The sequence below is a fragment of the Felis catus genome, chromosome A3, assembly GCF_018350175.1.
Source record: "Felis catus isolate Fca126 chromosome A3, F.catus_Fca126_mat1.0, whole genome shotgun sequence".
NCBI classification, from domain to species: domain Eukaryota; kingdom Metazoa; phylum Chordata; class Mammalia; order Carnivora; family Felidae; genus Felis; species Felis catus.
In genome coordinates, this window is record NC_058370.1 from 52095974 (window position 1) to 52113349 (window position 17376).

At 41.2% G+C, this 17376-nt stretch overlaps 1 protein-coding gene across 5 annotated transcripts in view; it reads right to left on the reverse strand.

The window, feature by feature from the left end:
• The window catches only part of LIMS1 (LIM zinc finger domain containing 1), a 156622-nt gene that overhangs the window by 36075 nt on the left and 103171 nt on the right, over positions 1–17376 (reverse strand). The window contains exon 2 of one of the 5 annotated variants that reach the window (XM_045053980.1): positions 1188–1239. The exons of the other annotated variants lie outside the window; for them this stretch is intronic. The gene's annotated coding sequence lies outside the window, so the exon portion shown is untranslated. The remainder of the gene's footprint in view (positions 1–1187; positions 1240–17376) is intronic. 5 annotated transcript variants of the gene reach the window in all.

Below are 17376 nucleotides of genomic sequence, written 5' to 3' on the forward strand. Positions count from 1 at the left end.
TGCTAGAAATGTAACCTCCAGGAATGTAGGAACTTTGTTTTGTTCATGCCTATGCCCCAGCATCATCAAGAGAAGCCACCACTTGGCAGGTGTGTGTAATTATTTGTTGAATGAACTAGGGTTAATAATCCATCTACTTCATCTGGCAAACCATGAAAACAGTGAGACAGCAATTTAGCTACCAGTCTGCTAAACACTTTGAGTCAGAAGATCTAAAAATGTAACTATCTTATTAACTTCATAAGAATTAATCTTAATATTTACTAGACAGAAAAGCAGAACTATGAAAAAAAGCTAACAGTGAACACACACTATTCGGTTCATGAACAGACACAATGAAGACTTTTACCTGCTAAGGAATTAAAGATAATGTGGAAGATCTGCCACCAAGTTCTAACTTTTTATTTTGAAATAATTATAGTCACAGGAAGTTATAAAAATTGTACAGAGAAGTTCTTCATACCCTTTACGTAGTTTCTCCAATGGTTACACTTTATGTGATTACAGTCCAATGTCAAAACCAGGAATCTGACATTAACACAAGGTGTGTACATACATTACCTATATGTCATTTTACCACCTGGGCACTGCCCCTAATCAAGAAACAGCACAATACTGTCACCACAAAGATCTCTTTCATATTATCTCTGATAGTCACACTCACCTTCTCCACACCTTGCCATCTCTTAGCCCTTGGGAACCACTAGTCTGTTTTTCATTTATGTCATTATAATTTGGAGAATGTTACTGGTATGGACTGAATGTTTGTGTCCCTCCAAAATTCATATGTTGAAAGCCTAATCCCAAATGTGATGGTATTTGGAGGTGGGACCTTTGGGAGGTAATTAGGATTAAATTAGGTCAAGAGAAGAGCATTAATCCCTCATTATGGGATTAACATCCTTTAAGAAGAGGAAGAGACACAGATCATTCTCTATCTGCCATGTGAGGATATAGCCAAAGGTAGCAAAATGTGGATGGCTCAGTCGGTTGAGCATCTGACTTTGGCTCAGGTCATGATCTCATGGTTCGTGAGTTCAAGCCCAGTGTCAGGCTCTGCTGACAGCTCAGAGCCTGGAGCCTGCTTCAGATTCTGTATCTCCCTCTCTGTCTGCTCCTCCCCAACTTAAGCTCTCTTTGTCTCTCAAAAATAAATAAACATTAAAAAAAAAATTGTGGATCCTCACCAGACACTGGATCTGTTGGTACCTTGATCTTGAACTTCGCAGCCTCCAGACCCTTGGGAAATAAATATTTGTTGTTTAAGCCATACAGTCTATGATATTTTTGTCATAGCCAACCAAACTAAGACAGCTACATGGAATCATAATAGTATGTAACCTTTTAAAGGATGGCTTTTTGTACTCAGCATAATATCGATCCAAGTTGTTAATATGTATCAACAGTGTGTAACTTTTTATTGCTGTCCCTGGTATGGACATACCATAGTTTGTTTAACCATTCACCCAGTGAAGGTTCAGACATCACGTCTGAACATATGGAACTTTTCCTATGTGCTCACAATGCAACAGGCCTAAAGGGTATCTGAGAAGTGCCTGCCAAATGAATAAACAAGTGAATACAAGTCACAGCCTGTTTCTATGAGTATACAATGTCCTTAGGCAAACGATATATGGATATCCATGGATTCTCCATTATTCAAGCATATAAGGAGATGCTGAGTGAAAAGGGCTGTCTGTGCACCCTTGTATCTGAGTAAGGATCAGTAACTATGAGGCCACTGCAAGGTCAGGTGGTACTATTCACCCAAAAGGACTGCAAAGGGGAATCAGCTGGTCAATCACTTCTTTTCCAGCTATAAGCTAATAACAGAACAGAACACAGCTAAGAGAAATGCATGGTTATTTTTCCAAGAGGACATGGAGGTTATTTCAGGCCAAATAAACACGACTGCTTAAGTTTTATATCCAGGCATTTTGTTACTTTTAAACCATTTTTGGCACTTAATGTCTCTCTAAGAAATGCAAACAATCTTTTTAGATTGTGTTTGTAACAATGAGAAAAATATTTACCTGAATGCTTTTGATGGAACGTACTACTGCCACCTCAGTGGCATCAAAATAGTCTTTGAAACAGGGCAGGAGGCTGTTTAAAAAAAAAATACCCAAAAGCCAGTTTTGTCTGAATAGTGGGCTTGTTAGGTGGCTTCTGCTGAAGAACTAGGGTTTCCTGAGGCCCATGATTCCTTAAGGGTTCTTTCCAAAAGGTTCTATAACCTGACTATGGTCTATGGACTATGACTACGGTCTATGGGAGACCCTACAGGACATGTCTGAACCCTAAACATCCCTTAAATCCATCCGGAGTAGACAGACTCATATTTCCTACACTCAACATTTTTTGATCATCTACTGTGAGCGATCTACTGTGCTGTGTTTTTGTCCATTTGGGCTGCTATAACAAAATACCACAGACTGGGTGGCTTATAAACAGCAGAAATTTATTTCTGACAGTGTTAGAGGCTCAAAGTACAAGGTCAAGGTGCCAGCATGTTCAGGTTCTGGTAAGAGCCCTCCTCCCCTCTTCCTCATTCATATCCTCTCACCGGTGTTCTTACATGGTGGCTAGGGCTGGGGAGCTCTGTGAGACCTCTTTTTTAAGGGCACTAAACCCATTCATGAAGGCTCCACCCTCATGACTGAAGCACCTCCTAAAAGCCCCACCCACCAATACCATCACCTTTGGGGGTTAGGATTTTGGCATATGAATTTTGAGGGGACATGAATATTCAGACCACAGCAGGCAGGATCTAGGACCCTGGTGGAGTGCATGTAACAGTCTGTTAGATGCTAAACTACACACAACATATCTTATGTTAAGCTGACCACTCCAGTGTTCAGTAAAGAGTGCTGCAGTGCTTCAGACCCTACCAGTCCAGCGAGCTCCATGATTTCAGCCCAAACTCCACCCCTGACATACTGCCTAGCCCGAGATACATAACTGACTGAGGGACATCACACAAAAATATTGTAGCTATAATCAGGAGCTCAAATACTTAAGTCCTAGATACAATCATGAGGATGGTTGCCAGAATTAAACACCAACTTTTTAATAACTGGCATTTTAAAATTAAAATTCTCTCAGATAGCAACAATTGAACTATGTGTATCACTACCAGATACGTAGCTCATCTATGTGGTTTTTAAAATTGAAGCTGAACATTTTGACCAATTGCTTCTAAAACACAGGACTTGAATACAGAAAAAAAAAAGGCAGTGCTATTTACATGTTTTACGCCATTCCATAGACAGATGTGAAGATGTGGATGGCTAACCAAGCACTTGGCAATAACAACACCTAGAATGTAGCTTCTTCAACTTTAATCAAAGACTTCCATGTTGGGGTGCATGGGTGGCTCAGTCAGTTAAGTGTCTGACTTAAGCTCAGGTCATGATCTCACGGTTCGTGAGTTTGAGTCCCAAGTCGGGCTCTGTGCTGACAGCTCACAGCCTGGAGCCTGCTTCGGATTCTGTGTTTCCCTCTCTCTTTGCCCCTCCTGGACTCATGTTCGCTAGCACTCTCAGTCTCTCTCTCTGTCTCTCCATCTCTCAAAAGTGAATAAACGTTAAAAACAAAAGCAAAACAAAACAAAAAAGGCTTCCATGAATACTGGGGTATTCAAATTGTTGAGACAGCCTGGTTAAGTTACCATATGACGAAATGAATTATTTTCACTGTGATTCTCTATTCTACTTAAATGGAAAATTTAATCTGATTTTCCCCCTACTATTAAAAACACAACAATCGTGACATGCAAGTGAAGATAATGGAGCTGGAAAGTTCTTTCTCATTTCCCAGAGACCAGGACAAATGCACTGTGTTTTCTTTCAACAGTCAATGAAGAAAGAGACAAAGGTCGGCTGGCCACAAAGGATACAGGAGTTGCAATTAACATAGCATTTTTCTTGTCTGTTAAAATTGTTTCCTAATTCTGAGTTGCACAAGCAAAAAGAGAGCATTTATTACAACAGGGGCAAGAGAGTGAGAAAGAAATAAGATGTGTTTTCAATTAACTTCAAAGAAGAAAGGTGTTGTTACCTGCCTGCACAGGTGCTGATTACTGATTACAATCAAAGCAGAGAAGAACATCTTTGGCTTTGTTACTGTACTTTAGAAAGAACTGAAGAGACTAAGTGAACACTGTTATCACCTACCAGGAGGAAAGAACAGACTTAAAGGACCTCCTGCTCATCCCAAGTACTCAGAGCAGTCCAGCAGAGATCCTGAGGCTGGGACTCCAGAAGAGAAAGCTATTTGCATATGATTGTAACACCGTCTGAAATGAAATTCACCTAAAAGTTAGAGCTCTGTGCTGTTGAAGACAGAAGATTTAGAGCACCCCAAATGTTGTGATATTTGAAGAAGTGTATTTATATCCCTCTAAAGGAAAATGAGTGAAACAGTCTCTGGTTGAAAATTTCCAAGAAGCACACTAGCAGGCACACTTTCAGTCCTAAAATCAAAAAATACACTGTTTCCAGTGAAAGTGGGTGAGGTAAAAATTCTTTCTCTGGTGTCTGGAAGGGCCCTGGTTTTATTCTTGAAGCCCACAACAGAGGAGTCAACTACTCAGGAGCTATCAGGCAGACAGCTGCCTCAGGCGCTACTCCATAGGTGCTCTGCAGCTCAGAAATACTCTGCCTGCAACAGGCACAAATTGTCGCAAATTATAGTTCAGTTTCTCAATCTTAACAAATTTAATAAGTATTAACAACCTACTTAGTGGACTACTTCTTGGGAAGTACTTCTCTCTGGACAGTCTCTAGAAGTTTTCCAACGTTACCCAACCAACCCATCCACAACTTCAGCATGTAGAGGACACAGGGAGCCTGGGGAAGATGCAGGAATGAGAATTCACAGTGTTCTCCCCTTTCTCCATGACACTCTTGTTGCATCCACACGACTCCTGAAACAGAATGCTACAGGCACCAATGACAGTCACAACAAAGTTTATTGCAATGAGAGGCAAGGCCAACCAATCAGGACCAACACTCTTGATCAGAGTGCGGCCCCGAACGAACAGCCGGGGTACAGAGTTTTTAAAGCCGATCACATAGTTTTATCATTACCTGGGAACAGAACAGAGAAACAGTTCCCAGATGAGTTGGAAACAGTTCCCAGATGAGTCAGAAACGGTTGCCGGATGAGGTGATTATTTTAGACTTTCTGCCCCTAAGTTGCAACCAGTGGATCTCCTTGACCTTGCCCCTGATGCTCTTTTCTGTGAACTTTTGTTTCCTTTGTTGGTGAAGCCTGATTTACAAGAGTAGATTTTCGAGAGTACCAAGCGTAATTTACAAGAGTAAAGCAAGGCTGTTATCTCTTGACCTTCAGGGTCAGAACAAAGCTGTTATTTTTCAAGCTACAGTGTCAACACAAAGCTGTTAGCCCTACACTACAATTTAACCCTTACACTCTGATGCTGACAGGTCTACTTTATTAAGAGACATTCTGGACCACTGCAGAGAAAAACCAACAGAGTTCAAGACAGTTCGTGACACCCTTCTCTCTTGGGTACAGATGTAACAGTGCTGACTTGCTGCCTGCATCCAGTCACCCTGTCTTTGCAGTAATGATGACACTCCCATCCCACAGAGCAACCCACTAGAGAAGGAAAGATACAAAACTAGATCTGGGAGGGGGAACACCAGAGTGGCTTAGTCAGCTGAGTGTCCGACTTCGGCTCAGGTCATGATCTCCTACTTTGTGAGTTCGAGCCCCACATCAGGCTCTGTGTGGACAGCTCAGAGCCTGGAGCCTGCTTCTGTCTCCCTGTTTCTTTCGAATTCTGTCTCCCTTTCTTTCTGCTGCTCACACTCCGCTCTCCTGCTCACACTCTGTCTCTCTCTCAAAAAATAAATGAACACTAAAAAAATTCAAAACTAGATCGGGAAAGTGGCAGAAGATGTGGCAACAAGGCAAAATCAGTAATAACCAAAAACTAACAAAGGACGTGAACGGGCAACCTCAGCTTCCGGAAGCCCCAAGTGTATGGAAGTGTGAGCACTCTGAGACAGGATCACTGGGTTGCACTGTTTTGTTTGGCAAGTTGAATTTCTCCACCCCCATCAGCCCCTAAACAACATAGCTTGTTACAGAACATTTATAACAGGCACAGAAGACCCACTCATCTAGGAGACCTGCCATCTAGAGATAAGCACTGCAATATGTTGATCTCTATTCCTTGTAAAATACATATATACACATGATTGTAAATAAGGGCAAGACTGTTGCATGGTGATTGTTCAGAATTATCTTTAATAGTATCAAACATACCTAGTACTGGACATAAAAAGACACAAACCTAAAAGGACATAAAGTTCTTTGGATGAATACTACTGCCCCCTTTTCCTCTGCTTTCTGCTTATCCAAAACTTGCCCAGTCCTCAAATTTCTATTCAAGGTCTTCTCTAAGAAGCCTCCTGTGAGCATTCTAGCCTGCACTAAATTGTTTAGCATGTACAGTGCTCAAGTCGGTAAGATTTCAGTCGATTCCACATTGTGTTCTACACTGCAAAGATGGTTCTTCTCTCAAGAACACCATGAGCCCTTTAGTGTGAAAATTTCAATGGAGTCTTCATATCAAGCACCCTCTTAGTAGGCAATAATCAAAGTGGCCCTTTTGTGAAAAGCTGCTATACAACAGAGCCACGGAGGTGCTTGTAAGCTACCACCATCCCCATAAACCCAAGACAACTCAGTGTAGCATCAGTATGTACTTCAGCGTGACATTTTCTTGTCAGTAAAGAGAACTCTCTTAACAAGATATCATCACTGCGGTCTGAAACCTATAAGCTTTCTAACAAACTTTCTCTCGCTAGATCCCCATGGTTGCTCAGTAAGCAAAGTGTTTGGTCAATTGAAAAAACTTTCTTAAAATCCTCTTTCATAGGTTAGGCAATTTTTCTCTGATTTTTTAAACATCCTCACTGGAAAATGTCTCTGTAGCAGCTCCTCCATTATCCAAATCATTTCTCCCTATTACTCGTATGGTGACCCACTAACACATATTCTCACCCCAAACATCTTTTTAAAATGATACATTGTGTCCTGACCAAAATAGATGAATTTGAGAAAGCCTTTTATTTCAAATATAGAACAGTATTTTTAGCTAAGAGTGTTGACTAAAAGAATGTCCAGCTTACCAGGGAAATCCCTCAGTGAATCCATGGGCACCTTATATGGCTGGAGTGGCCATCAGCACCCAACTTTCTGGCTCTAAATTACATTCTTATTTTAGTTCTGACTCAGCTGGGATGTCTCACTGAACTGACCTTCAGTTAAGATGGGACAGGAAGTCAATGGGAGTTTTTACTCTGTGAATAAGCTTCACACGAGTGATAAGGTAAAAGAAAACCATGAGAATTTCAGTGAGGAAGGACAGAAAAAAACCAACACTGTACTCAAGGTAAAACAACCCTTTCAAACTTAAATCTACGTCTTCCATTTTCAGTTGTTTTATTTATTTTTAACACAGAACATGTTTTCACGTATATTTTGTTACATTAAACAACATTTGAAAATATTGGACAGAATTAAACAGAAGAACTGAAAATTATTTGGCTAACTTTAAAAAGGTAATTCTTCTCTTTTAACTTCAAATTCTGTGAAGTTCATATAGAAAGACAAGGAACTGCTTTAGCTACCATGACTTACAGTTTCCCATATGTATAATCAAAAGATGTGGAAATGATCAGGAGGCCTGAGCACCTGGTGGTGTCATTGTAAGGCTACCTAGTACACGGGTTGAGCTTCAGTTTCTCCCAGGTGTCTTTGGCATGTTCCTCCTCTTTTTCTGCCTCCTGTCCTCAGCTCTTCTCTTTCCCCATGGAGCTTACTATTCTCTGTCACAGAATGAAGTCTGGGTTTTTGAAAGCAGTTTACAAGGTTAGGTAGGAAGCTTCATGTTCAGTTCCTTTACCTCTTCTCAAGGAGACATACTCTATGAATCCAGCAGTAATAACATAAAGGTATGATCATTATGACTGCAGACAGATTCCTCATTTCCTGATGGAAGATTACTGGAATATCTTTGGTGTGCTGATGATGGGAAAGTGCTTTCTCCGCAGCCTGCTGGCCGGGAGGCCTTTCAGCAGAGGGCGCTGGAGACACTGACTGGAGGAAAGGGTTTTGCATGCTGCTCCTGGCAAGCTCAGTAGGCAAGTGCATGTGGGGGCAGGGCTTTCTCAGGTCCAGCCTCTGGCAGCACATACAGTTTCTTCAGTGCCCAGTTCACATGTGCATGGCAGCCAGAAGCAGTGAATGGCAAGCAGCTTTCCTGGTGGCAACGCCTGGTGGTTCTGCAGCGGGGGGGGGGCTCTGGCTCCTGCAGCATGTGGCAGCCCACAGCACACTGACCACCCAGCCCTGCCTCTCCAACCACCACACTGCCCACCGCTCCCATTCTTAGCACTTCTGTAGTAGAGAGCCTTGTGGCACCCTGCAGGGAGAGTCTCCTACAAGTTCAGGTTTCTAGCAACATATGTTTCACTGCGGCAGCACTGTAGCAACTGCTCTGCTGCTATTCCCATCCACGGTGAGTCCTGGGTGGGGAGGAGGGCTCTTCGCTGCTTAGAGGTGCTATTCCCACACTCTTAGCCTTCTCTCTGCTTCTTACTAGTCAACCTCTTACTACTGCAAACCTTTACTGGAGTTAATAACTCTTTTTATCTTTTTGTGAAACCTTCCTCCTTCAAATTACAGTAAAACCTTGGTTTGTGAGCATAATTCGTTCCAGAAACATGCTTGTAATCCAAAGCACTTGTATATCAAAGCAAATTTCAAGAACCACTGGTACAGTTGTGATCATGTGATGTTTGGCATCATGTACTTACTCGTATTGCAAGACATCACTCATTTATCAAGTTAAAATTTATTAGAAATGTTTGCTCTTGCAGAACACTTGCAGAACAAGTTACTTGCAATCCAAGGTTTTAGTATACTGTGTGGCTTTTTCTCTCCTGACTGGATCCAGACTGAACCACAGCTGATATGAGAGGCCCAAATCAGGACTCTTTAATTGATTGTTCTTAGACCTCATCGGGTCCTTTATCCAATACGAGGCATCTGTCTCACTTAAAACAACTGGATTTGTGTTTGAAACTAGAAAGGGAAGGGAGGAGTGGATTATAAAATAAAAAGTCCAGCATAATAAAATGGCCAGCTAGATAAGAATTCAAGACAGTCGACCTCACTCTTTGTGTCTCCAAGCCAGAGGCCACAAATGGACTCAAGGTTCAACTCAGGGCAAGAGTATATGGCACTCCCCTCCAACCCCCCAACCTAGTACAGAGCAGAAATTCCTTCCTGTGATCACTCTCTTGTACCAGGGGCATGTCTGGGAACCAGTCAACCTAGGTTCTTATATTTTCACGCTAGGTATTAACCCAGGAAAGAGGCAAACAAGGGACACACTTCTGTTTCAGTCTTCAAGAAACAAAAGAGGAGAATAAAGGAGCCTTTATTAACCTTTAGTAAGCTCTCACTTACTAAACATCTTCAAGACTGTAAGGAGGCTGATGATAAGAACTGCAAGCTTCCTGGGCACTTACTATGTACCAGAACACTTGGTTATGGGGTATTCTGTGCTACTTCATGTCAGTGCTATACAAGTTTCCTTGGTCACAGCAATTCCTGTTTCCCTTCCTGTCATGACAGTCCTGGTGTGTAATAACTAAGCAGCAGCCTGCTTCCTAAACAGTCCCTCAATTTCAGAATACTTGTGGTAGAAAGGACAATGCACACCACTTAGCAGTGACTTGCATTGCATCTCTGCAGGTATGGTCAGACCAAAAGCCTGTTTGTGGGCACAGCCAGAAAGCACAGTTCCAGGAGAGCCTGAAAGTCAGCCCCTTGAGGGCTCCAAGGCCTATGCCAGGATTCTCAGCTTCATTTTCTGAGGAGAGATCGGGCAAAATCTAAAATGTGATATAGTAATATTCCAAACAACTTCTGTCATAAAAATGCGCTTTTAAGGGATGATACATTATCTTATTATTATCTGTTCTGTTTCCTCTTCATCTACCTTCTTTCAGTCCCCATACATACAAAAGCTGAACTGACAAACTCTGAGTCACGAAACACGGCAGCAGCTGGCACGACAGGGAGCAGACCAGCCCTGTGGGCCTTCCTTCCCTTCCCTTTACAGACATCCTGGTGGCCGTCATCTGCAACCCTAAACAGGCTAGTGACAGACCAACTTCACAAGGGCTGTAGCTGTTCAGCCTGCTTTCCCTTCCCATTCTTGCAGGACTCTTTGAGGACACGGCTCCTCCCTCCTCCTTCTGGAGCATGGCCTCTACTTGCCACAAAGAGGCCAGAGCCACCATCCAGTTTCCACCCCAACTACAAACCTTCCAGAAATATTGTTTCTAAAGAACAACGTACAAGAAAAAAAATCAGGGAAAAGGCTTGGGGAGAGAAACAACACCACAGAGCTTGCAAAGACTATTTCAGTGACTTTTACCATTGAGGCTTACACACCTGCAAATGCTGGTGTGTGTGTTGTCTTCTAATATGTAATTGCTTAAATAATATTAAACAAAACTTAAACCTTCCTGACTATAGGGCATGGAGACTCCTTGCTCTAATCCTCTTATAAACAGAACTGACACCAAGGATTTTAGTTTAGGACAGCAAACGTGTACTGGGATGACAATGTCTATATAAATCTTTAACCATAGCAATGCATAAAACAGAATGATCTCTTCTCATGGCATAAATAAGGAAGGAAGCAAAATGTCATCAAAACTAACTTGGTACCAGGTCAAATTCTAAGCTGGAAAAATAGAGCAAAATACTTGAGTTCTTAAACAGCTTGGAATCTAGTAGGAAAGCAAATCAAATGATGAAATGCTGAGAATGGTCCACATAAACTAATAAAACCATATGGTCTGAATATAAGTAAAAGAGCTGTCCAGCCCTCAAGTGGTTGTATCTGTGATGTTGCATCAAAAATCAATGATCTGCCTCTATTAAAAGTGGTAGTCATTTATACTCTTCCACAGATAACGATATTTCAAACAAGTAGAGACAAATGATCACCATTATTTCAAGAGACAGTTTTATCCTTTTAGATAAAATTGCTCTGAAATAAAGGAAATAGTTCTGTATTGAAAGGATAAATGAAAAGCAAACATCAAATTAATCACTATGTTAAGATGCTAGCAAAGGGGGGGTGCCTGGGTGGCTCAGTCAGTTAAGTGTCTGACTTCGGCTCAGGTCATGATTTCACAGTTGGTGGGTTCAAGCCCCGCGTCGGGCTCTGTGCTGACAGCTCAGAGCCTGGAGCCTGCTTTGATTCTGTGTCTCCCTCTCTCTTTGCCCCTCGCCTGCTCACACTCTGTCTCTCTCAAAAATAAATAAACATTAAAAAAAATTAAAAAAAAAAGATGCTAGCAAAAGCAAAGGGACAGAAGAACAGTTAATATTTTAAAAGGACAAAAGCCAAATTTTACACTGCTGTCATGATAAACATTTTAAGAGTCATATGGGATGCATGAAGGCTTTCAGGGACAGAGCGGGAAGGGATGAGGGGGAAAAATCACATGGCACTGTTCATTATCATGAGCACAAATACAATCAGTGCTCAATATTATAATGGCTCATAAAGCAATGTGTTTTCTCATCCAGAAATCAATCTATATACTTGCTATGCAGGTACAGACTGCCTCTAGGTAAACTGCCTATATAAACACATATGAACAAGCCAGTTTACCTTCCCTTTTATTGAATGTTTCCATGTAAACGCAGACAGCTGGAGTCATTATCACACAGCCCAGAGGTCAGAACCCCAGGGGGTCACACTTAGCTCTGTAGAAGCAGTTTCAGACAGGCCATGATCTACATTTTGGTTCTTTCGTAACATTTGCATTCCCTCTTATATTTTTCAAGACTCAAAAGGCACAGAAAGAAGCCAGAGGCTTTTCTGCAGCTCATTTACCATTCATTTGACCCTAAACATCATTTTGTGCCCTAAAGTCTGGCACTGCCTTGCAGAGAAAGAACAAACTGTCCTGAACCATGAGAATTCTGAGTACATGCTCCTTTGGGTATTCTTTCTTGATTTTGCACATGTTAAGTGGCTCCAGCACTTAATTTTTAACAAGGTGTCTTTCAAGGAGAGACCATAGCAGAATTCCAACAAATTACTAACATAGGTACTCAGGAAGCAAAGAGAAACTAATGTTCAGCTTTGCTAACAGATGTGTCTTCCCAAATAGTAAAAATGGAAAGTGTCCAGTCATTTGATATTCAAAACGAAATACAATTCCTCCTTGAATAACTCTAAATCTGTTAATATCAAAACACCTTTTCTTTTTATCAATCATATTCAGTTGGCAAATGGAGGAACTCAAGCTCCTAAAAATAAGTGACTCGTAAAAGTCAATTACTAAGTGGTGATACCAGATATTGGATGTAGTCTCTGCTACCCCAGACTCTAAACTATAATGGCCCACAGTCCATGAGCCAAGCTCTTATTTTCAAAATAAACGTAAATTGTCCCACAGATGAAACAAATCTCTCTCTGCCATGGAGGTTAAGAACAGTAAATGAGATGTTCAGTCCAATCTCTTTCGATACAAATTGAGAAAGGCTTAATAATTACCACAGGTAGACCTCCTTGGGTAAGGTAAGGGGCTCCTATCTCTTTCCACTCTCCTCCTCCCATCAACCTCCAAATTACACATACCAGAGCCACAAATGCTGAAATCCTGGTTGGTTTATATGACACTGACAGGCAAGTGACTGACAGACTCTCGTTATAGATGTTGGGTAAGGCAAACTACTGATAAGCCCAGCAAGTGTTAAATTATAATGTGTTACACAGGAGGGAAAGGTTAAAATTGTGCCACTCATCATGATACATATCAAAAAATTATAAACTCTAATTACTGAAGATTTCAAACACATATTAAACTAGTGGGGAAAATAAAATGAATCCCCTCATATCCAGCTCAATGCCAAAAGTTATTAAACCGTGACCAATTTGTTTTATCTATTCTTCAACCATAAAATATTTTGAAGCAAATTCCATACATCATATCATTTGATCCATAAATTCTTCAGCATATAACCATAATGTATATATTCAAGCTCTATTTTCCCCTACAGGGATGTAATATAGCACAGTAAATTGTGAAGGAGGCTCATTATAGAGATGCTTGAGTTCTACCTACTACTATTTCAAAATTACAGATTCTTGGGGCACCTGAGTGGCTCATTCTGTTGAGCATCTGACTCTTGATTTTGGTTCAGGTCATGATCCCTGGGTTGTGGGACTCGTAAGTGGGGGTAGACTGTCCTCCACTAGTTTTCAAATCATACTGAGATACCTCAGCAGCTGCCAAAGGACTGGGGGAAGGTTCAGGAAAAGAATCCGGTCTAGCCATCCCACCCCTTCCCTTCTCATCACTTCCACAGAGCATCACTGCTTTTGTTCTACACACCACAGTGCCCAGGGACATCCTGTCTGGAAAAGATGATTTTTTTAAAAAGCTTCTGACTGGAACTTTAACTTCTTTCTGAGATTTTCAGATACCTGTTTTTGTTTTTTTGGTCCATTCCTGTGAAAATCAGAAGCTCTAAAAACATTGACCAGTTTTCTGAAATGGTCTGATATTTTACCACTTCTATTATGAGTGAAAGTTAACTTACTGGTATATACCAGTTTTAACTGGTGACTGAGTAGATCAATCTCAGTCTTTAGTTCTCTCTGTATAGCTCAGAAGACCACCCTAAGTTCATTCACAGAGAAGCATCTTTCCTGGAAACAATCTTGTAACTCCTTCTTTTCCCCTTCAAACATGGCTGAAACATTCCAAATGAGCAGCCTGCATGTAAGCTGTGGCCCAGTTCTAGGTCCATGCACACTCATACTTCTTCCCCATAATACCATCATTTTTTTCATTTCTATAACTCCTAAACAGAATTTTGATAATAAAATGTACCATTTAATCTCAGTACCATTTGACAATGCCTTCTTTAAGTTGTTATAATAGCAGATGGCAATACAAAGATGTACAAAGGTGACAGCAGTAATCTGCTAAATTGCAGAATTGGTTACAGTGGCCACAAAACCTATCAAAATCCAACAGACGTGTTCCCAAAGAAGATAATCAGGTGGCCAACAAACATATGAAAAGATGCTCAATCTCACTACACATCAGGGAAATGCAAATCAAAACCACTTGTGATATCACTTCACACCAGTCAGAACATCAGTTATTAAAAAGACAAGAGGATAGGGCACCTGGGTGGCTCAGTGGATTAAAGCCCCATGTCAGGCTCTGTGCTGACAGTTCAGAGCCTGGAGCCTGCTTCAGATTCTGTGTCTCCCCCACCTCTCTCTGCCCCTCCCCTGCTCTCTCTGTCTCTCTCTCCCAAAAATAAATAAATATTAAAAACAAAAAAGAAGACAAGAGGAGCCCCTGGCTGGCTCAGTCAGAAGAGCATGCAACTCTTGATCTCAGGGTCGTGAGTTCGAGCCCCACATTGGGTGTAGAGATTACTTAAATGAATAAATAAACACAACAAGAAATAACAATTGTTACTGTTAACAAGAAAAAAATAACAAGAAAAAAAACACAACAAGAAATAACAATTGTTGGCAAAGATGTGGAGAAAAGGGAACTCTCATGCATTGTTGGTGGGAATGTAAACTGGTGCAGTCATTACAGGAAACAATATGGAGGTTCCTCAAAAAACACCAAATGACCTAGGAATTCCACTACTGGGTATTCGCCCAAAGAAAACAAAAACATTAGTTTAAAAAACATATATATGCATCCCTATGTTTACTGCAGCACTATTTATAATAAGTAAGATACGGACACAACCTAAGTGCCCATGATAGATGAATGATAAAAAATGTGGTATGAGCAAGCAACTTTTTTTTACGTTTACTTATTTATTTTGAGGGAGACAGAGACAGTGCAAGTTGGGGAGGGGCAGAGAGGGAGGGAGAGAGACAGAATCCCAAGCAGACTCTGTGCTGCCTGTGCAGAGCCTGACATGGGGCTCAAACCCATGAAACTGCAAGATCATGACCTGAGCTGAAACCAAGAGGCAGATGCTTAACCGACTGAGCCACCCACGTGCCTCAAGCATGTAACTCTTGATTTCAAGGTTGTAAGTTTAAGCCTCATGCTGGAGGTAGAGTTTACTTAAAAAAAAAAGAGAGAGAGATGTTGTATGTATATTTACAATGAAATCTTATTCAGCTATTAAAAGAATGAAATCTTGCCATTTGTGATAACATGGATGAACCTACAGTGTATTTGCTATGTAAAGTAAGGCAGAAAAGATAAATACCATGTAATTTCACTTATATGTGGAACCTAAAAAACAAATGAATAAAAAACAGAAACAGACTACATAAATACAGAGAACAAAATGATAGTTGCTAGAGGAGAGGAGAGAGGGGAATGGGTGAAATAAGTGAAGGGAATTAAGAGGTACAAACACCCAATTATAAAATACATCACAGAGATGAAAAGTACAGCATAGGGGATATAATCAATAATACTGTAATAACATTGTACTCTGACAGATGGTGACTACTCTTAATGTGGTGAGCATTTGGTTATGTATATGATTGTCGAATCACTGTGTCATACATCTGAACTCCTACGATATCTTGTATACTGACTGTACTTCAATAACAAAAACAGTGTTCATTTATTTTAAGAGAGAGAGAGAGCACATATGAGCAGGGGAGGGTCAGAGAGAGAATGAGACAGAGGATAGGAAGCAGGCTCCATGCGGACAGCAGAGAGCCCCCAACTCAAACTTATGAACTGTGAGATCATGACATGAGCCAAAGTTGGAGGCCCAACTGACTGAGACCCAGGTGCCCCAGAAACATTTTTTGTTTTGTTTTGTTTTTAAAGCATAAAACAAACAGTCATGTTTTTAAAAGCCTCACTTATGTCTTGTAATGGCTTCATATTTAGTTTGGAAAGAAAAACCAAAATATTCTACTGTGATTTTACAATCTCTTCAATGAATGACCTAATACAATGCTCTCATAGTTCATTTCATTTATTCACAAATATTAACTGAACATCTAGTAGTTTAACATTTATTTATTTTTGAGAAACAGCGTGAGCAGTGGAGGGGCAGAGAGAGAGGGAGACACAGAAACCGAAGCAGGCTCCAGGCTCTAGGCTGTCAGCACAGAGCTGGATGTGGGCCTGAACTCACAAACCGCAAGATTGTGACATGAACTGAAGTTGGACACTTAACCGACTCAGCCACCCAGGCACCCCTGAACATCTAGTAGTTTAAATTGTGCTAGTCACAAAGTGAGTTAGAAACTACTCCCAGCCTGGATCTGACAGTTACCTTTACATAGATGGTATCTGACACCATGAATACTGAAGACCTTTGGAAACACTAGCAAGGGCAACAACAAATGAGAAATCGAAAAGAAGCAGTAACTAGTAGGAAAACTAAGAAAAGGCAGCATTAGGGAGATGAACGAAGGAGAAAGTTTTAAGAAGGAAGTATTACTGCTATACAAATTCAAAAAGAAGTAAAGGCAAAGTAACTTGATTTATAGTGACAGCCTTGGGATTGTGAGGTGGGCCTCCCTCCCACGACAGACACTTACTTCCTCCCTGCCAGCTAGCAGTACAGCGAAGAGACTCACTACTTACTACAGATTGTATGAGAGGGATGATCGGATAAAGGCTGCTGCCAGAGAGGGAAAACGTAACCTAAGGAATGACTCTGGATCAATGATGTGTGACCATGAGGTCTAGGTGACCAAGCTGATAGGAGGGAATACAAGGAACCACAAAGTTGACAACAAGCTACCATGATTTTCATTTATTCCTACAACTCAGTGAACTTTTATGAGTATTACGTAGAAACTGCTGTGAAGGAAAAAAATGGGGGGGGGGGAACAAATCCCTAACAAATGATCAATGCACAGCTTTGCCTTCAGACATCTTAGTTTAGCAAAGGAGCCTAGATGCATGTACAACTGACAGTGACATAAGCTAGACTGTATCCTATGGGATAGTGGGGCACATGGCACTGGGTGGGCAGGGGTGACGAGAAGCAGCGGGCTTGGGGATGAAGAATTCTGCTCTCCTGCAGTCTTGCCCTTCACTGATTGTGCAAAGGCAGGATTAAGCAAGAGAACACATGAAAATGTCTAATAGCACTAGCTTCATACAAGTTCAACATGCTACTTTCTTTCATGGATTTCCTCTGTCTTCATTCAACAAACAATTAAAGCAGTGAGTGGAGCGTGAAATCGGGGATGGCACAGCAGGATGGGAAGAAAACATGGAAGGCAGGCATAGTGCTTCATTCATTCACAAAGGTACAAGCAGATCTCGATGGACA